This window comes from Marmota marmota, unplaced genomic scaffold (genome assembly GCF_001458135.2).
Source record: "Marmota marmota marmota unplaced genomic scaffold, marMar, whole genome shotgun sequence".
In the NCBI taxonomy this organism is placed as follows: Eukaryota; Metazoa; Chordata; class Mammalia; order Rodentia; family Sciuridae; genus Marmota; species Marmota marmota.
Genome location: NW_025999894.1, coordinates 519,093 through 540,543, shown reverse-complemented (window position 1 = coordinate 540,543; position 21,451 = coordinate 519,093). Strand labels below are relative to the sequence as shown.

Sequence of the window (21,451 nt, the reverse complement as noted above, 5' to 3'; positions counted from 1 at the left end):
AAAAAAAAAAAAAAAAAAAAATTCTCTCTCTCTCTCTCCCCCCCTCCCTCTCTCACTCTATCTTTAAAAAAAAAAAAAAGAAGAAGTCGAGAGTAGAAAATAAAGAAAATAATTGAGCAGGGCACGGTAGCACACACCTGTAATCCCAGTGGCTTTGGAGGCTGAGGTAGGAGGATCAGGAGTTCAGAGTCAGTGGCCTCAGCAAAAGAGAGGTGCTAAGCAACTCAGTGAGATCCTGTCTCTAAATAAAATACAATAGGGGCTGGGGTTGTGGCTCAGCAATAGAGCACTTGTCTAGAATGTGCGAGGCCCTGGGTTTGATCCTCAGCACCACATAAAAAAAAATAACAATAAGTAAATACGACAAAGGTATTGTGTCCAACTACAATTTAAAAAAAATAAATATTAAAAAATAAAATACAAAATAGAGGTGGGGATGTGGCTCCATGGTTGAGTGTCTCTGAGTTCAATCCCTAGCACAACCCCCCTCCAAAAAAAGAAAAAAAATAATTGAAACAAAAAATCAGTTTTTTGAAAGGATCAACAAAAATGTATCTGCATTAATCAAGGGAAAAAAATAAAGAAAAGATTAATTATGGAGAATCTGATTCTTCCAGGGCTGAGAGAGCCTGCTAGAAGAGCCCCACCCTGTCCCAGACCTGGGGTCCTGAGTGCTGCCCAGGTAAGTGTCCTGAGGAAAAGCAGAAGAGGCCACTTGTACCCAAGCCTGCTGTTCTGGGGGTTTGGGTTGGGGACATGGGTAACAGCTCAGGAACCACCTCCACTGTCCTGACAGCCACTGACACCCCTACAGATCTGCTGTAGAGCTTCCTGGGAGGCACCCCCTGGACAGTCCTCAGATCTACTGAAGCCCAGATAAAACTCACTCTCCCTCCATCTCCTTAAGGGTTCCTCACCTGTCCAGTTGCTCCATCAGGGTCCTGGGCCATCTCTGCAATCCCTACAACTGCTACTTCATGTGATCGCTAAAACCTGAAATCTCCCCTAACTGAACACAATTTGGGCTATGTTTTCTTCTCAACACTCCCACACTCTTAACTTAAGAAGGGCCTTAGCCTAAGTAACTCCATTTTAAAATAAAACTCCAGTCCCCACCAGGCACGCCTACGGAGCCCTCCAATAATGTCATCAGCCTGAAAAAAATAAGTCATTTTCCACAACCCTGATAAAACTCAGAGTGAAGTCACTGCCACTTGCCTTCATCCTGATAAAGGCAGAGGTAACAGATCAGGGTGGAAACCACCAAACCAGATGTCCTGACCCCAGAATTAAAGACGTCACTGAGAAACCCAGAAATGGCTGATAGGGATTGAAAGGGTGAGTAGAAGATCCAAGATTAAGCATAAATGATAGAGCCAATGAACAGACATTCAGCCAGCCCACACCGATGGCCACGTGCCGGAGAGCCTGATGAGGACCTAGATTGACATTCCAACTCTTCTCATCATCTGCCTGATCCTCTGCATGATCCTCACCACTCTCAAACCCTAGAGTCACATCTTGACCTTAGTGAGAATGGTGACGTTTCCCTTTCCTCAACTGGCCGTCAGCTCCACTCCAGGAGAAGCCTCCATTGGTCCCTGACCTGATCACTGCGGTCTGAGCAAATGTGCATCTGCTGGCCTTAGAACCCAAGGCTTGAGACTTGAGATTGACACTTGAGCTTAGCATGCAGAGGGAATGTCTGTCATGAGCCCGTCATGAATAAGAGTGTTTGCAGTGCTTAGAATTATTTGCTGTGGATTAATTATGTCTATTGCAGTGCCTAGCATTAAAGATTGTCATTTTCTTTTTTTTTTAATTTTTAATATTTATTTTTCAGCGTACACAACATCTTTGTTTGCATGTGGTGCTGAGGATCGAACCCGGGCCGCACGCATGCCAGGCGAGCGCGCTACCGCTTGAGCCACATCTCCAGCCCCCTGTCATTTTCTTGATTAAGGACCTATAGAGTGAAATTGTATTGGGTGATTTGAGTGAATAAAGCATAAGCACGTGGACATTCTTTATTTCTCCCCCTCGACTGCATAAGTTGCACGTTTGCCCATCGAGACACTTCCTAGAGGGAAGCCAGTCCCTTTGAATCCCCTCAGGGAAGTTTCTGAGGCTCAGAGCTAGAAGGGGCGCTCTCTTATTGACATATGAATCTCGTGTAGGAGCTTATGATAGGAATCTACAGGGGACGAAGGTCAGGGCTCACTATATTTGGATCTGGAATGTTCCCAAAGGCCCACATGTTAAAGGCTTAGTCCCCAGAGTGGTGCTATGGGGAGGTATGGAATCTTTTAAGAGATGGGGCCTAGTGGCAGGTCTTCAGGTCACTGGAGGTATGCTTGTTGGGACCCCAGCCCCTTCCTCTTTCTCTCTTTTGTTTCCTGGTCATGAGGTAAGAGGTTTTGCTCTACCCCACACTCTCTGCCATGATACCACACCACAGATGGAAACCAATGGGCCTTGAACTGAAACCTCTAGAACTGGGAGCCAAAAAACCTTTTCTCTTTATAAGTTTATTATCTTAGGTATTTGTTACAGTGACGAAAGGCTAAATAACCCAGGATTTCAGGGGCATAAATGGGAGAAGTGGGGGAGAGAGAGGAAGACTTCCTATACGAGGGAGGCGCAGAAGTCCGAGGTGCCATGAGGAAGGAGGACTTACAGCCGTCCCTCTCAGGGCTCAAGATGCTGAAAGAATCTCTCCCTCACATGGAAGGAAAGGGGATGTGGCAGGAGGCCCCAGGAGAGATGAATTGGAAAGTTGCCCAAAGTAACTTAGAGCAAGATAAAGAGAAATGGCTCAGCCACACAGTCCGGGGGCTTGTGTATGATTAGGCCCAAACCTCAAAATTCAAACAAACTAAAACAAACACAAAACCTACTTGGTCTGGAAGAAAAACCAATGAAGAGCAGAAAATTCCCCAAAAGTGCTCTGACTAGAAAAAAAAAAGCCAGGCACAGTGGCCCACACCTCTAACCCCAGTGACTCAGGAGGCCAAGGCAGGAGGATCAGAAGTCCAAAGTCAGCCTCAGCAACTTAGGGAGACTGTGTCTCAAAATAAAAAGGGCTGTGCTCAGTGACGTATTGAGGCTGAGGCAAGAGGATCACAAGTTCAAAATGAGCCTCAGCATTTTAGCAATAACTTCAGCAATTTAGGAAGATCCTGTCTCAAAAAATAAAAAGGATTGGGGATGTAGCTCAATGGCAAAGTGCCCTTGGGTTCGATTTGCAGTACCAATGAATAAATAAATAAACAAACAAACAAACAAACTTAATTTAATTTTAAAAAGGGCTGTGGATGTAGTTCAGTGATATAGAGTACTTGTCTAGCATGTGCCAGGCCCTGGTTCCATTCCCAGTATGTATAAATAAATAAATGAGGGCTGGGGATGTAGCTCAGTTGATAGAGTGTCTGCCTTACATGCACAAAGCCCTGGGTTCAATCCCCAGCACTGCCAAAAAATAAATAAAGTTTAAAAAAAAAAGAGAGAATATGATAAGGGATCAAGTGACAGGAAGAACAGAAAAGGAGATGAATGGATATAACTGACATCCAAAGAACTCCATTAGAGTCAGGCATGGTGGTACATACCTGTAATCTCAGCAATTCAGAAAGCTGAGGCAGGAAGTTTGCAAGTTCAAGGCCAGACTCAGCAATTTAGCAAGGCCTTAAGCAACTTAGTGAGACCCCACGTCAAAACTAAAAAATAAAAATGGCTGGGGACATGGCTCAGTGGTTAAGCACCTCTGAGTTCAATCCCTGATAGAAAGAGAGAGAGAGGGAGAGAAGAAAAAGAACTCCACTAGGGTCCTAATAAATTTACCAAGAAATAGGATGAACAGGTGTAGAATAAAAATAAAATTAAAAACGTGAAGGAATGACTTGAAAACATCAAAATGAATGCAAAGGTTTAAAAAAAAAGATATTCATGTAACCTGCAAGAAGTGATACGTAAGGAATAAAGATAAGGATGATCCAAAATAAGGACAATTGGTGTCTCTGAAAAAGAGAAGCCCCCGTGGATATGAAAAATTATTTTTCCATGAAAAAGTCCTCGAAACAAATGAATTGTGGATGTGAAGGGCAGACCACACACCAGAAAGATTTAGAATGGAAAATTTGTACATAACAACAGCGACAGAGCCTGGTAAAATTTTTTCACCTATTTTTATGGTTTGGATATGAGGTGTCCCCTGAATGCTCCTGTGCTAATGTGGGAATGTTTGGAAGTGAAATGATTAAATCACGGAAGCTGTGACCTAATCAGTCCACCCTGGTTTGATGGACTGACTGGGTAGTAACTTCAGGCAGGTGGAACATCATGGCTGTAGGGTGTGTCACTAGGGGCCTGCCCTAGAAGGATTCATCTTCTCAGCAGAGCCTTCCCCTCTCAGCCTCTGCTTCAGAGTCACCATGAACCAAGCCCCTTCCCTCAGCCACACCCTGTCTCCATGATGTTCTGCCTCACCTTGGGCCCAAAGTCAGCCCCGTGGACAAGTGTGAAAATGTGTGCCAAAATAAACTTTTCCTCCTCCAAGTGGCTCTTGTCAGGTATTTTGATCACAGGAATAAAAAAAAGCTGACAACACACCTCTCCAAACTAAACATTCAGTACAAAGGGAGGAAAAAAACAGGCTTCCCTTAGCCCTCTTCATAGCCACATTTCATGTCACGAGGTCCTACCACAAAGCCAGAGTGTTCTGAGGATTAGGGTGGACCAAGAACGTTATGGTGAGAAACTCAGCTGAGCTGGGAGAGACGTGAGCTGCTAAGTGTCCGAGTTCCTGATTTAAAGCAGCAAACCACAAACAGGAGAGGGAAGCCCATAATCCGTTGCTCCAACAGTGTAAACAAGTGGCTAAAACCAGAGAAAGCTTTGACTCCCACTTCTTCCATGTCCTTAAAGGAATGATACATGATCAAAGGTCAGGTAGATCAAGATGGTAGTGGGGTGTCTCGCTGGGGAAGGAGCCCTAACAAAAGGCTCCAGTCGTTTTATGAACCCAGGGATGCAGAGTATAGGAAGGAAAACTCAAGAGTGAAAAAGTCCTGGGTAGTAAGTCAGAGAAGGGAACGTGTTTCCAAAGTGTCTTCCTCCTCTCCTCAACAAAGAGGAAGAGACCAAGGAATGACGCTCTTGTGTAAAAAGCATGGCTGACCGAGTGGGGCACCTGAGTCCTGACCACAGCTCCTTCAGTGCAGTGGGACGAGTGTGTATGCAGAGGGCAGAATGCCCTTGAGGTCCCCCGGGGAAAGCCTGCCATTGGCCATGGTCAGGGATCAAAGGTCACACATAGGTTTTTAACCAGAAGCCATACTCCTCAGTTATAACCAGAGGTTATATTCCAAAAGGCCAATGAAGCATTCAAATGGCACCCAAAGGTCCCAAACATGAAGGAACCTTCTGTGGCTTGGATATTGAATAGCCCCCAAAGGCTCATGGGCTAAAAACTTGGTCCCCAGAATTGGTAGAACCCTGAAGAAGTAAGGCCTAGGGGGAGATCTTCAGGTCATTGGGAACGTGTCCTCAAAGGGAATAACAGGACTTCAACCCCTTCTTCTTTCTCTCTTTGCTTCCTGGCCATAAGGTGAGCAGTTTACTCTACCACATGCTCCCCCGTCATTGCCACCCAGCACCCCACCAAGGTCTAAAAGCAATGGGTCTACCTGATCATGAAGTGGACCCTCCAAAACCATGAGTCAAAATATACCTTTTCTCTTTATAAGTTGACTGTCTCAGGTATAGTGACAGAAAACTGACTAACAGAATCTCAGTGTGTGACTCCATTTATTGAGTTACATCTCCAAATACACCCTTCATTCAATACAGGCTCTCTGAGAACCAAAAGAATTCTTTTAAGCATTTTTTTTCTCCTTTGAAGTGCCTGCAATACTAAGACTTCCCAGGAGGGAGGTCTGAAGGGGCATTGCAGAAGGTAGAAGTTTCTTGCAATTTCTGGCACAAGAGAAAGAGCTATGTGGGTATGAGGACTTGCTATCTTGCTATAGAACTGTGACCCTATTGTAGCTTCATCCTGGTGAAATCTCTGCAGCATCTCAAACATGGAAACTAAAGCCCCTATGCTGGTCTGTACTTGGTTGCCTGTGGCCTAGAGGGTCACACACATCAAGAAGCCATGTCCTCCCCACAGGGGAGAACCACATCCTGTGAGGGAGGTCATCTGCTTTTCACTTGTAATTACTAATCACCTGACCCTGACCTGCACTTGGAACATCTGCCCTGAAGTTTAATGCCAGCTCCCACCTGGCTAAACTAGAGAATTTCTAGGGAACTAGAACTTCCAACACCTTCCCCAGAGAGATCTGAATATGTTCCAAGTTTGCCCTTCCTTGGGTTCTCTCCTTCAGCACCATAGAGAATTCCCCTATATCTTTTGTTCCTTTTATTTTTTGGCTTTTAAACAGTATCTTGCTAAGTTGCCCAGGCTGGCCTTAAATTTGCAATCCTCCTGCCTCAGCCTCCTGAGTCTCCAGGATTACAGGCATGTACCACGACAGTTCTCTTATGTCTTATAGCTAGTCACTCTTTTATCATAGCTGGTCATTCTCAGCCCCTACCACCACCAGGGGAATGGCAGGGTGATAGGAATTGATCCCAGGTCTCACACATACGGACATGATCTACCAGTGAGCTACACAGGCAGTCGGTCATTCTTTTTTTTTTTTTAATATTTATTTTTTAGTTCTAGGTGGACACAATGTCTTTATTTTACTTTATGTGGTGCTGAGGATCAAACTCAGTGCCTCATGCATGCTAGGTGAGCGCTCTACCTCTGAGCCGCAACCCCAGCCCCATTCTTAATAATAATATATAGGGCTGGGGATGTGGCTCAAGTGGTAGTGCGCTCGCCTGGCATGCGTACGGCCCGGGTTCGATCCTCAGCACCACATACAACAAAGAGGTGTGTCCGCCGAAAACTAAAAAGAAAATAAATATTAAAAAAAGTTATCTCTCTCTCTCCCTTTAAAAATAATAATAATAATAATAATATATAATTATTCCCATTTAACATATTGTGCTCCATCTAGACCAGACTCTGCACCCTGGAAATAGTGTACTCCCTAGACCTTCTAAAAAAACTTACACAATAAAATTTGGCCAACCATTTTTTCAATGAACCCAAATAAAGAATACAGAAACAGAAAAGCCATGTTAAAAGAATTGGAGGTGAATATTGAATTCCTTCCCATACAGAACTAAAACCCATTTGGAAGATTTATATTTGCAGAACATTGTCTGACCATGTTTTAAATGTTAACAAAGTGAAAAACACCTAAAGTTGAAAAGACCTGAGTTTTAAAACTTTGTCACTCCCTTTTGCTTCAGGTAGTTGTTCATATAATCTAAATTTGAAATATGATTTAAAACTAGGTGTGGAGGCACAAGCCTGTGATCCTAGCAACTTGGGAGGCTGAGACAGGAGGATTACAAGTTTGAGGCCAGCCTGGGCAATTTAGTGAGGCTCTAAGCAACTGGGTCCTTCTCTCAAAATAAAAAATAAAAAGGGGATGTGGCTCATTGGTAAAGCGTTCTGGGTTTAATCTATGATACCAAAGAAAGAGAAAAAGAAAAATATGGTCTTAATCTCTCTAAGATTTCATCTCACTTCAGTCAGAATGGTAGCTATGAAGACTAAAACAACAATAAGTGTTGGCAAGGATGTGGGGGAAAAGGCACACTCATACACTGCTGGTGGGATGGCAGATTGGTGCAGCCAATATGGAAAACAGTATACATTTACCTGCAGTTTTCCTTGGAAAACTGGGAATGGAACCACCATTTGACCCAGCTATCTCTCTCCTCGGTCTATACCCAAAGGACTTAAAAATACCATACTACAGGGACATAGCCACATCAATGTTTACAGTGGCACAATTCACAATAGCTAAATTGTGGAACCAACCCAGATGCCCTTTAGTAGATGAATGGATAAAGAAACTGTGGTATATACATACAATGGAATATTACTCAGCATTAAAAGAGAATAAAATCATGGCATTCGCAGGTAAATGGATGGAGTTGGAGAATATCATGCTATGTGAAATAAGCCAATCCCCAAAAACCAAAGGCCGAATGTTTTCTCTGATATAAGGATGCTGATTCATAGTGGGGTAGGGAGGGGGAGCATGGGAGGAATAGACAAACTCTAGATAGGGCAAAGGGGAGGGAGGGGATGGGAGAGAGCATGGGGGCAAGAAAGATTGTAGAATGAGACAGACATCATTACCCTAAGTACATGTATGAAAACGTGACTGGTGTGACTCTACTTTGTGTTCAACCAGAAACATGAAAAATTGTGCTCTGTTTTTGTAATATGAATTGAATTGCATTCTGCTGTCATATATAACAAATTAGAATAAATAAAATAAAACACTAAAAATTAAAAAGATGGTTTTAAAAAACCATCAACTTGCCAGGGAACAGTGACTCATGCCTGTAATCCCTGCGGCTCCAGAGGCTGAGGCAGGAGGACCGCGAGTTCAAAGCCAGTCTCAGCAAAAGCGAGGTGTTAAGCAACTCAGTGAGACCCTGTCTCTAAATAAAATACAAACTAGAGCTGGGGATGTGTCTCAGTGGTTGAGTGCCCCTGAGTTCAATCCCCAGTACCAAAAAACAAAAAACACAACAAACAACAACAACAACACAAAAAAACCTATCAACTTGTTAATGAGTTTCATGAACTCTCTATTAATCACAGGGATTCTTTGAAAGGAACTCATATTTCTTGTAGCAAACAAAACAACCCCTCCCAAAACAAAACTTATATCAAATACAGGATTTATTCTATTTCACTTTTCTTATTCATCTTCTAAATTCCAATAAAATTGCTCAGTACTGTGGCACACACCTATAATCCTAGCAATTCAGGAGGCTGAGGCAGGAGGATCACAAATTTGAGGCTAGCCTGGGCACCTTTGTGAGACTTGGTTTCAAAATTAAAAAAAAAAAAAATTAAAAGGGCAGGGGATTGGCTCCATGTTAGAATGCTCCTGATTTCAAACTCTAGCTTAGAAAAACATCTGATAATATTAATCGATTTTTAATGCTTTTATTCTTTAAATGGCATAGGTTGGATTCTGGATTCTGGTTTATGGTCCAGCATGCAAAGGTCTTGGCAGTTGTCACTATCACACCTGATCTTGCAACAAGAAGAAAACTGAACCAACTGAAAATCAATACTTCTTTTCAGATCCATCAAGAATTACGGTCACAGGACAAAACATGGTCCCCAAAACTGGGGAGAAGAACAGATACAGAGAATCACAACTTTAAAGAGCAAAAACTTGAGAGCAGAAACTGACAGTACTAGTAGTTGGGTAGAAAAACCTGAACTGTAATTGAGAAATGGATGGACATTCGGTGTGGATAAGTTTGAGAGTTAAAAATTCTAGGAAGACCCAGTAGGGGAGAGCATGTTTTTATGAGTTTTATTTCAAGAGAGAGAAAGAGACAGAGAGAGAGAGACAGAGAGAGAAAAGAAGAAATACTTGAAGCAATAGTGACTGAGAATTTCTCAAAATTAGTGATGGAAAACAAACCACAGGCACAGGATGCTCAGAAATACCCACCAACTGGAGATGTAGCTCAATAGAGGAGCACTTGCCTGGCATGCATGAGATGCATGAGGCCCGGGGTCTGAACCCCAGCACCTGCCTCTAAAAGAAAGAAAGAAACAAACAAAAACATCAATCAGGGGCTGGGATTGTGGCTCAGCGGTAGAGCGCTCACCTAGCAAGGGCGAGTCCTGGGTTCGATTCTTACCACCACATAAAAATAAAGGTATTGTGTTGTGTTCATCTACACCTAAAAAATAAGTTTATATATATATAAAACATCAATCAGGGTAAATAATAAAATATTTATATAGGTTCACTATATTCAAAGGGTAGAAAAATCAAAGACAAAGAGAAAAATCTTAAAAGAAGCTAGAGAGGAGGAACTGAGATTGTAGCTCAGTGGTAGAGCACTTGCCTCGCATGTATGAGACTCTGGGTTCGATCCTCAGCATGGCATATGAATAAACAAATAAAGTAAAAAAAAAAAAAAGAAAATCCATTGGCAACTAGAAAATATTTTAAAAAAAGAAGCTAGAGAGAAATAAGAAAAGCCAAAATCAAAACAAACAAACAAAACTAGTCCCACCTTACCTATAGAGGAACAAGGATAAGAATTATATCAAAATTCAAAACTCTCTGTCATGCAAGGACATAGCAAAAAGACAGTCATCTATAAGCCAAGAGTCTACATACGAATCCTTCCTTGCAGGTACCTCAATCTTAAGACTTCCAGCTTCCAGAACTGTGAGAAATAAATTTCTGTTGTCTAAACCACCCGGGCTATAGTATTTTTGTATGGCAGTCTGAGCTAAGACAGTTTCTTACAAAACTAAACATACTCTTACCATATGGTCCAGCAATCGTGCCCCTTGGTATCTACCCAAATGAGCTTAAAACGTATGTCCACACAAAAACCAGCACATGATGTTTATAGCAGCTTTTTTCATATTTGCCAAAATGTGGAAGCAACCAAGATGTCCCTCAGTAGGTGAATGAACATAAACTGTGGCACATCCAGACAATGAAAATTATTCAGTGCTAAAAAGATATGCGCTACCAAACCACAAAAAGAGATGGAGAAAAGTTAAATGCATGTTGCCAAGTGAAAGAAGTCTCTCTGAAAGCCTGCATATTGTATGATTCCAACGATATGACATTGTTGAAGATGAAGCTGTGGAGACCTTGAAAAGACCAGCGATCGTCTGATCATTACACACGTCTGCATGTATTCGAATGTCACACTGCACCCCATAAAAACGCACAATCACTAAGTGTCACTTAAAAATAGTAAAAAATAACTTTTTAAAATCAGCAGTCACCAGGGGCTAGGAGGAGGGAAGGATGGACAGAGCACAGAAGATCTTTTTTTTTTTTCTTTTTTTAAAGAGAGAGAGAGAGAGAATTTCTTGATATTTATTTTTCAGTATTCGGTGGATACATTTTTATATGGTGCTGAGGATCGAACCCAGTGCCCCACGCATGCCAGGCGAGCGTGTTACGGCTTGAGCCACATCCCCAGCCCCAGAAGATCTTTAAGACAGTGAAAATACTCTCTCTGATATTATAATGAGGAGTCATTATGCATTTGTCCAAACCCACAGAATGTACTACAGCAAGAATGAACTCTAATATAAACTAGAATTGTATTCGATAATTACCTCTGAGTATTAGCGCATCAGTTCTAACAAATGTTATCACATTATGCAATAGTCAATAATAGGTAAATAGGTATGGGATGTGGTGGGGGGTGGGGGATACATGGAATTCTCTGTAGTTTCTGCTCCAATTTTCTGGAAACCTATAACCTCTCCCTGAAGAAAAGTCTTATTAAATAAAATGATAGAAGACCCTTGATTTGGACTGAGCTCCTGAACTAGACCCTAACAGACCAGATGAAGCCACAATGGTGTCACTCCTGCTAAATGCCACCTCATGGAATTAAAACTTAAAGGAAGCAATAGATCTGGAAAGATTTTTTTTTTCCATGAAAATAGGGAGATTCTAGTCTAACCTGAGTCAGCATAATAAGGAAGTCCCTTTAACCTATTCAAAAAAGTAACCTGGTATTAACCAGTTGGGGTTTCCTTCTATTTGTTCTATTTCCTTGTTCTCACCGGACAAGCTGGCAGTCTAGTGAGAACTCTCATTCTATTTTGCTGAGGCTGGACTTGAATTTGTGATCCCCCTGTCTCAGAGTTCCAAGTGAATGGGATTACAAGCACATGCCACTAGGCCATGCTTATGATCCCAATTCTTAGAAATCATATCTGTCCACCCATCTGTTCATCCTGTACAGACGGAATGAGGCTGTATAGAGAGAATTCCATAATGATTTTCCCACATATACTAAGTGATGTGTTGCTTTTTTTTTCCTGTATACTTTCTAAATTTCTTGTTTTTTTTGTTTTTTGGTTAAGCATATATTATTTTTATAAAAAGAACAATAATGCCAGTCCTGGTGGTGTACATCTGTAATCCCAGCTTCTCAGGAGGCCAAGACAGGAGAATCACAAGTTCAAGGACACCCTCAGCAATTTAACAAGACCCTGTCTCCAAATAAAAATTGCTAGGGAGCTGGGGGTGGTGGTACAAGTCAGTCTCATCAATGGCCAGGTGCTAAGCAACTCAGTAAGACATGCCTCTAAATGGAAAATCCGAAGTAGGGATGGGGATACAACTCAGTGATGAGGCCCTGAGTTTAATCCCCAGTTCAATAAATAAATATAAAAAATTTAAAATGCTAGCGTGTGGCTCAGTGGTAGAGCACCCCTGGGTTCAATCCCCAGTTGGGGGGGGGTGGAGAAAGAGAAAGTCATTATATAAAATTTTTAAAAAGTTAATAAGGTGACCTTTCTTTCACCTCTAAATTTGTGGACAAATAGTCATATATTCGTGTGTGTGTGTGTGCGTGTGTGTGTGTATGAATTTGCAGTGAGAAAAAGACTATAAATCCACATGCCAAGACCTCCTGTGGTTATTGATGAGAGACAGGGTTGTAGGTAGATGGTGGTGGTGGTGGTTTTACCAGCCCCAGCCCCCAAAACCAGGAATGGAACTCAGGGCCTCGCATATGCTGGTGTGTGTGGGGGGGGCCTCTACCACTGACCTAAAACCCTAACTCTCCTTTTTTTTCTCTTTTCTTTGTTTTGCCTTAACCCTAATCCTAACCCCCTCCCTTTCCTTCCTTCCTTCCTTTCTCTTTCTTCCCCCCCCCCCACCTTTTCCACCACTTTCTAATCATGCCATTCCCCTGCTCAGCACTCCAGTATCAGGCAGTGGCTAAATAAAAATTCCTTAAATTCTTTTCGCTCAGGTAAATGGCGCAGTCCCTATGAGAGGTTCCTGCTCTCCACTTGAGGTCCAGAAACTAAGGACCTTAGATTCATATTATTTACTCCTTACAGGGACCCGTTTGCAGGGTGGGGAGAAGAGTTGCCTGGCAAGTGGAGGAGCCTGGGTTCGAATCCGGGGCTGGAGCGCCCGGATGCGCGGTTTCCCGGGACTCACTCCACGGTTTCCTCATCGGAAACCGGTAGCAGCCAGAGGCTCCCCAAAGCGCGACCCCTTATTTGACGGCCGCCTCTGCCCCCTTTCGGCGCCTTCTGGAACTACAGGTAGCCCTTCTGTGAGGTTATGATCAGCAGCCAGAGCTGCGCTAACCCGGGGGACCCCCAGTGGTCAGATCTGAACCCAATAGCGGGGGCTGTTGCTATCTACTCACCAGTTCCCACAGACGCAGAGACCCAGGCGGGGATGGAACTGCCGCGGGGGACTGGCTGTAGAGAGACTCCTTAGGAGGCTGAGGCAGAAAGCAAGCTTGAGGCCAACCTGGGCAATCTAGTGAGACTCTGTCTCAAAATAAAAAATAGAAAGTGATGGGGATATAGCTCAGTGGTAGAGTCCCCTGGGTTCAATCCCCAGTACCCCCACCTCCCCCCACCCAACACACACGTACATCATGATGGAAGAAACCATTTTCTTGGACCAAATGGAGGAAGCAAAGAGAAACAGGTAGGGGCTTGCTCCCAATATTCCTTTCAATGGCATGCTCCCAATGACCTAACTTTTTCCCACTAGGCTCCACCTCCTAAAAGTTGGGCTACCTCCCAATAGTGCCACTATGTGGCCATCTCTACATCCCCAAAGGGGCCAGTTCTCAGGTTGCATTCTCAGTTTGAGCTCCCTCAACACAGAGCCTTCAACATGAAGCCTCCTCCTTTGGGGGATCTGGAGATTCAAACTGCAACAAAAGACAGAACCTATTTCTTCTCCCCTTGAATTTCAGCTCGCCCTGTGGCTATTTTGACCAAAAAGGACCTCTAGAGGACTAGTAACTTTTGATTCTTTCCTACTTGCCTATTCTTGTCTTCCTGGAATTAGCCACCATGTTGTGAGGAAGCCCAGAAAGCAACATGAAAAGGCTCATATGAAGACTGAGGACTCTTGGCAGGTTGCTTTCCCAGTCTGAGCTTCCCCAACACCGTGGCAATGAGGCAGCTTTTCTGCAAAGTTTATCTGCTCCTCCTTTTCTTTTAAAAATGCTTTCTTTTTTTTTTAATATTTATTTATTTATTTATTAGTTTTTGGCAGACACAACATCTTTGTTTGTATGTGGTGCTGAGGACCGAACCCCAGCCGCACGCATGCCAGGCGAGCACGCTACCGCTTGAGCCACATCCCAGCCCATAAAATGCTTTCTTGTCTTGCTTTCCCATGTCCCCACTGGTGCTACCTCCCAATGAAACTCCTTGCACCAAATTCTTGTCTCAGGGTCTATTTCAGGAGAACCTGAGTGGAAACAGTTAAGAGGTCAGGAAAGATCAATTCTAATGATAAATTAGAATTGATCAATTCTAATGATATTCTGTGTTGAGAGCCACAGCCGAAGGGGCCCCAGCAAACTTCCAGCTGCCAGATGATGACTGGCTCACAGCGGCCCCAGCAAACTTCTAGCTGCCAACTGATTGGCTCCTCTGCGGTGATGCTCATTGGGCTGTTTCCCCGTCCTTTCAGACCCCGGAGCTGCTCATTGGGGGACTTTTTTTGGCTCCCCCCACGGGACCCAGCCAATGGCCTCAAGAGCAGGAAGAGTCAGGGAGGTTGAGAGGCTTGTGGGAAGCCGGTGGTGGTAGTTGGGCTCTGAAGGTTTTCCTGAAGAGTTCCTGTGGTGTGGCGTGTGTGTTCTAAAAATAAAGTTCGTTTCTTTTGACAAGTGGCTCCTGAATTGTGCCCAGCCAGACTGCGGCAATTCTGATTATCTTGAGTCCCAGCTGTAATAGTCAAAGTTAGCATTTATTGAGCACTTGCTGGATACATGCTCCAGATAAAGAGACTTACTTCTTATGAACAATCTTTTTTGTGTATGTGTGTATGTGTCTGCTGTGGACTAAACCAGAAGTGCTTTATCACTAAATGACATCCCCACCCCTTTTTATTTTTAATTTGGTCGGGGAGGGGGGAGTGCCAGGGATTGAACTCAAGGGCACTCGACCACTGAGCCACATCCCCAGCCCTATTTTGTGTTTTATTTAGAGACAGGGTCTTGCTGAATTGCTTAGGGCCTTGCTAACTTGCTGAGGCTGGCTTAGAACTTGTTCACTTGGGTGTGAACTCGGGGACAGATAACTCTGCCTAGGATGGGGAAGAAGGTTAAAATCCCATTTCCCCTAAGATTAGGGAGGAGGAGAGATTAGAGAGGAGCAGAGAGAGAGGAAGAGAAAGAAACACATTTTAAAATAAATTGCAGTGGCAGAACAGCAAGGGTTATATTCAAAGCATAAAGGGGACCACTGTTACAATTTTACACACATGGAAACTGAGGCACAGAGAGGTGAAGTGACTTACTCGACATCGCATTGCTGCCAAGCAACAGAAGCAGAATTCACATGAAGGAAGAGGGGCTCAGACCCACTCATTAACACGAGACTGCACTGCTTCTCTAAACTGCAAGCTGAAATCCATCCACTACCTTCCCTGACCTGGTCACCCCCACTACTTGCACCCCCTTGTCCAGTCACCTTGTCTTTCATTGCTGTTCTTTCTGCCTTGAACAGCTCTCCTCCTTGTCACATCCACTTTCCAAGTCTTGGGTCAGCAAGCACTAAAAGGCCCACCTTGCACCCACCCCTGGGCAGGTCAGGCTCCTTTGGCCTCCTATAGCCTCCTGGGTGCCTCCCCTCATTTGATCACACACTGATCCCTGAAGGCAGGATCCCTGCCTGCGTCAGGACTGGGTTCCCCCCCACTGCCCAGCCTTGGACTGGCTCAAGGCTGACCTTAGAGGTGGTAGAAGAGTGGAAAACAAGCAGCATCTTTCTGCTCATGCTAGAGACTGGCCCAGGGCTGGCTCAGAAATCTACTAGCCAGATATTAACTGAGATCTTCTGGTACCATCCCCAAAGTCTGGATTACTTTATTCCTATGGTGGGTGTGTACTCAAGGACAGATAATTCAGTCTAGGATGGGGAAGAAATGTAATCCTGTTTCCCCTGAGATTGGGGAGGAGGAGAGACTAGGGAGGAGCAGAGAGAGACAGAAAGAGAGAGGGAGACAAAGAAACATGTTCGTGGGGCTGGGGATGTGCCTCAAGCGGTAGCGCGCTCGCCTGGTATGCGAGAGGCCCGGGTTGGATCCTCAGCACCACATACACACAAAGATGTTGTGTCCGCCCAAAATTAAAAAATAAAAATTATTAAAAAAAAAAAAAAGAAACATGTTCGTTTTAAAAATAAATTGCTGAGCAGCAAGGACTATGTTCAAAGCAAAGTTGCAGGAGTTACAGGAGGAAAGGTGGTTTTTGTCTGAGGTCACAGGAAAAAGAGAAGAAAGGATAGGGATTTGGGCAGGGCATCTTTTAGCTCTAAGACTGAAGTCCCTCTGGGGATGACACTGTTCCAGGAATTCCAACAGGGTTGGGACCTGGACCCCAAGCTGGGGCAGGGGTGGGTCCCAGGCATGAGTAGGCTGCGCTGCTATCCGGGAGTCGCCAGTAGAGGGCGCTGGCGATGCGCGACCACGCCCAAGAAGGGATGGGTCGAAAACCTCAGGAACCTCAGGAAGAAAAGGGAGCATTGGGTGCAGGTGACAGGATGGGGAGATTGCGGCCAGAGGGAGGCTCTTGGAGCCGGTAGGAGGACCTTGGCCAGCAGCATGAAGGAAGTCTTCCCAGAAGTTGAGGTTTTAACTGTACCCCGAAAAATAGATGGGAGGTAGAGGGTGCTGTTTCTGGTGGCCGGAACAGAGGGTGCTGTTTCTGGTGGCCGGAACAGAGGGTGCAAAGACCCAGAGCAGGTTTCTGGGACTGTTTGAGTGTATGACTTGGTCAAGTGCCATAATCTAGTCAGCATAGTGTGAAGGAGCCCCCAGAGACGTATAATGGCATCCCTGATGGTCATCAGGCAAAGGTGGAGGAGGTGAGGAGGGTTAAGGGCTAGATGGGCTCCCACCGCCTCTTCCAGACACTGAGACCCGCAGCAATTTCTGGGTGCATCGTATTCAATCTTTCTGGACTTCTGATGCCATTTCCGGGGTGCTTTTCTGAGTCCTTACTTGTTACAGGGGGCAAGAAGGCTCAGAGATTGAGTCCTTTTTCATAGATGCCTCTGGCAGCCACTCTCGACTCCCCGGAGGAGGAGAGAGAGAGCCAGACACTTCCTGGCCTCAGAACAGGAGGCTGTGTGAGGGTCAGTGATGCCTCCCACAGGGAAGTCTGCCCAACTGCATCCCTCCTCCCTGTCCCTTTCACCCCAGCTCTGAGCCTATTTGAGCACAGGATCCTAGACAAAAGGTTCATCCTCTCCTAGAAAGCGCTCCCCAGGGCCACATGCTCTTTCCCCCATGAAGCAGCTATAATGGCAGAATCAATGACACTGTCACCCACGGAGGTCATGGAGTATCTGAAGGTCCCAAGTGAAGTCTGGTGGGACTATTTGCACTTCTGAAAATCCTCTGGTCACTGCAGTGCTGGAGAAGCAGAGATGACCTCATCCTGAGAGACTAGAGCAACCAGGGCTGGGGACTGTGGGGATCCATGGGGAGCAGGAGTGTGGACACCTGGACTGCTTTGCCAAGTGACCCAGACCAAGGGGCTGTCTCCCCCTAGATCTCTGTCTCGTCGCCTGCAAAGGGGGGTTTTAGGGGGTGATGTGAGGCCCCTTCCGGCTGCAATGTTCTGAGTCCCAGGTCAGCAGGAAGGGCTGGCTCCTAGGGTCCCCTCCCCAGCAAATTGTCTCCTGTTATAAGAGCTTCCAGGAACAATGCTGTCAGTAAATGTCATGCTGCTGCGGCAGCCTCTGTCACCTCCTCCTCCTCCTCTTCCTCCTTCTCTTCTACCTTCTATTTTTGTTTTATATTTCAGGAATGTTCTGAAATGATTCATATATACGTTTAACCACTTAATCCTCCACAACCTCATGGGTGAGAGGCATTTAATGATAATCTTTTACAGATGAAGAAAATGAGTCTCAGAGAGGGGACATGACTTGCCCAAATCCACACGGCTGGGAAAGAGCAGCCTGACTCCTGAGCCTCTGGGTCCCTGAGATCACTCCAGTGATCCATATCAGGGAGAAAGAACCCCCAGCTCTTGGCTCTGCTCTGAGCATAGAGACCTTCCATTGGCTCCAGGGGTCACCTCCAGACAGACTTAACTTGGAGGGCTCAGAGACGGAGCTCCTTTGGCCTGAGGACTGCCAAGCCCTGAGTGCTGGCACTGGAGTGACCACTACGAATTAAAATCCCAGTTATACCAATCTCTGCTGTGTGATTTGAAATGTTACCTAACTGCACTGTGCCTCAGTTTCCTATTCGGTAGAATGAAGATAATAGTAGCACCTGCTTTCTAAGGCTGTGGCGAGGATTAGATAAAAACAATACAGGGCTGGGGTTGTAGCTCAGTGGTAGATTTTTTTTTTTTAATTTGCAGTTGTACATGGACACAATACCTTTATTTTGTTTATTGATTTTTATGTGGTGCTGAGGATCAAGCCCAGTGCCTCACATGTGCTAGGTGAGCGCTCTACCACTGAGCTACAACCCCAGCCCATCAACAGTAGAGTTTGACTAGCACACACAAGGACCCGGATTCAAGTCCCAGCACTGCAAAAACAAAAACACAAAAAAACAGCTGAGTACAGTGTTGCACACCTGTAATCCCAGCTCTCCAGAAGTCTGAGACTGGTCAATTTTAAGTCCAACAGGGGAATTTAGAGATCCTGTCTCCAACATTAAAAAATAAATAGGGCTGGGGTTGTGGCTCAGTGGTAGAGCATTTGCCTAGCTTGTGTGAGGTACTGGGTTCGATCCTCTCACCACATAAAAATAAATAAATAAAATGAAGATATTGTGTTCATCTGCAACTGAAAAAAAAATTAAAATAAATAAATCAACAGGACTGGGATGTAGCTCAGTGGTTAAGTTCTGGGTTCAATCCCCAGTACTGTACACAGGCGCACATGCACACACCCACACACACACACACACACAAATGCTGTTGAATCCTCCTAGTCCTCCTATTGGTCTTCGTGGGTTGATTGGTTGGTTGGTTGAGATAGTCTCACTATGTTGCCCAAGCTGGTCTTGAATTTCTGGGTTCAAGCCATCCTCCTGCCTCAGCCTCCAGAGTAGCTGAGACTACAAGTATGAGCCAACACATTCTGCTGGGTGTGTTATTATAATTAATCTAGTCTACAGAGAAGAAAACTGAGGCTCAGAGAAAGAGGGGAACTTGCTCAAGACTCCACTGCTGGCCATGAAGGAGCCAAGAGAGAACCCAGGTCCTTCTACCCGCAGGTCCAGGGGAATCAGTCAGGCTGTTGGACAGACGGCCTGTCTGTGGAAAAGGGGAAGAGAAGTCAGGACTCTCTGCTAGATCCCAGTCTGACCCGCTGTGGGTGACCACTCCTTGGACACCAGGGCACCCTTCTAAGAAATGGGGGTAGGTGATGAGAGTGGAGGGTATGTGGTACTGAGGCCATGACCTCGGGGTGATCACAGTGCACTCCCAATCTCTTGATGCTGGGCTCAACCAGGTGACTTGCTTTGGTCATTGGCATGAAATGGCAACAGATATGACAAGACCAAAGGCTTAAGATGTGCTCGCGTGGGTGCTTCCTTTGCTTCTGCTGTAAGATCATCTGCACAGCTGCCAACCATTCAGCCCTGCCCCAGAATGAGACACATTGAGCAGCCAGAGCCCAAGCCAAGCCTGTTGCAGAGGTGTTCAACCATGTCCAGTCAAGTTCAGCAAACCTCAGCCAACCTGCAGGGGCATCAGACAGAATCACGTGATTATGGTGTTAAGCTTCTGAGTTGGGGATGTTACAAGGTGTTATTGCAGCCACAGCTGGCTGAAACGAACCTTATATTATTCTTAAGCTCTTAAGTCCTGAATCCATCATGTGTGTGTGTGTGTGTGTGTGTGTATGTGTGTGTGTGTTACTGGGGACTGAACCCAAAGGTGCTCTACCACTGAGCTGCATTCCCAATCCATTTTGTGTGTGTTTCTAAGTTTTGAGACAGACAGGGTCTTGATAAGTTGCTGAGATCTCACTAAATTGCCCAGGTTGGCCTTGAACTTGTGATCCTCCTGCTTCATTCTCTTGAGTTTCTGGGATTACAGGTGTATATCACTGCACCCAGCTGTATCAAGGCCAGTATCAGCACCTTTTTTTTTTTTTATTTTTTATTGTTGGTTGTTCAAAACATTACATAGTTCTTGACATATCATATTTCACACTTTGATTCAAGTGGGTTATGAACTCCCATTTTTACCCCGTATACAGACTGCAGAATCACATCAGTTACACATCCATTGATTTACATACTGCCATACTAGTGTCTGTTGTGTTCTGCTGCCTTTCCTATCCTCTACTATCCCCCCTCCCCTCCCCTCCCCTCCCATCTTCTCTCTCTACCCCCTCTACTGTAATTCATTTCTCCCCGCTTTTTTTTTCCCCTTTCCCCTCACTTCCTCTTGTATGTAATTTTGTATAACCATGAGGGTCTCCTTCCATTTTCATGCAATTTCCCTTTTCTCTCCCTTTCCCTCCCACTTCCTGTCCCTGTTTAATGTTAATCTTCTTCTCATGCTCTTCCTCCCTACTCTGTTCTTAGTTGCTCTCCTTATATCAAAGAAGACATTTGGCATTTGTTTTTTAGGGATTAAAAATATTTAATTTGGTACCGGGGCTTGAACCCAGGGGCACTTAACCACTGAGCCATTTTTAAAAATTATTTTTAATATATTAATATATTTAATATATTATTTAATTATTTTTAATATATTATTTAGAAACAAGGTATTACTAAATTGCTTAGGGCCTCACTAAATTGCTGAGGCTAGTTTTGAATGTGCAATCCTCCTGTTTTAGCCTCCTAAACCGCTGGGATTACAGGTTTGTACCACCGCTCTTGGTCAGCCTCAGCAACTTCTTGAGATCCTGTCTCAATAAAAATAAAACTAAAAAGGGCTGCGGATGTAGCCCAGTGGTAGAACATCCCTGGGTTCCTGGGTTCAATCCCTAATACCCACCTGCATGTGCACACGCACGCACACAGACACACATTGAGGTCAAGAGGAGTTGCTACAGTTGTGCACCAAGCTGAGCTCTGAGTTTCTTGACAGCTGAGGAAAAAAGAGAAAGAAGATAAATTGCTTGTGTGCTGGAGCAGTTAGATGGCATGAACTCAATCCCAGAGGCTGCAAGGCTGTCCTGGGGCCCCTTTCACACTGCCCTTGTGCTCCTAGCACAGGTTCCTCCCCACTTCCCTCCTTCCAGGTCCTACTCCACTGTCACTTCAACCAGAAGGCTTCTAGCTGTTAGATTTAAAAAAAAAAAAAAAAAAAAAAAAAAAAA

General features: G+C 44.7%; 1 protein-coding gene and 1 long non-coding RNA gene across 2 annotated transcripts in view; one reads left to right on the top strand and one right to left on the bottom strand.

Annotated features, from left to right (window-relative positions):
* Positions 1-7,974, bottom strand: part of LOC125614120 — a 17,385-nt gene extending 9,411 nt beyond the window's left edge. The window contains exons 1-2 of the long non-coding RNA XR_007344762.1: positions 7,913-7,974; positions 7,107-7,109 (exon numbers count right to left, since the gene is read on the bottom strand). This is a non-coding gene — a long non-coding RNA (uncharacterized LOC125614120). The remainder of the gene's footprint in view (positions 1-7,106; positions 7,110-7,912) is intronic.
* Positions 1-21,451, top strand: part of LOC107157133 (multidrug and toxin extrusion protein 1) — a 612,661-nt gene that overhangs the window by 282,853 nt on the left and 308,357 nt on the right. The window lies entirely within an intron of this gene.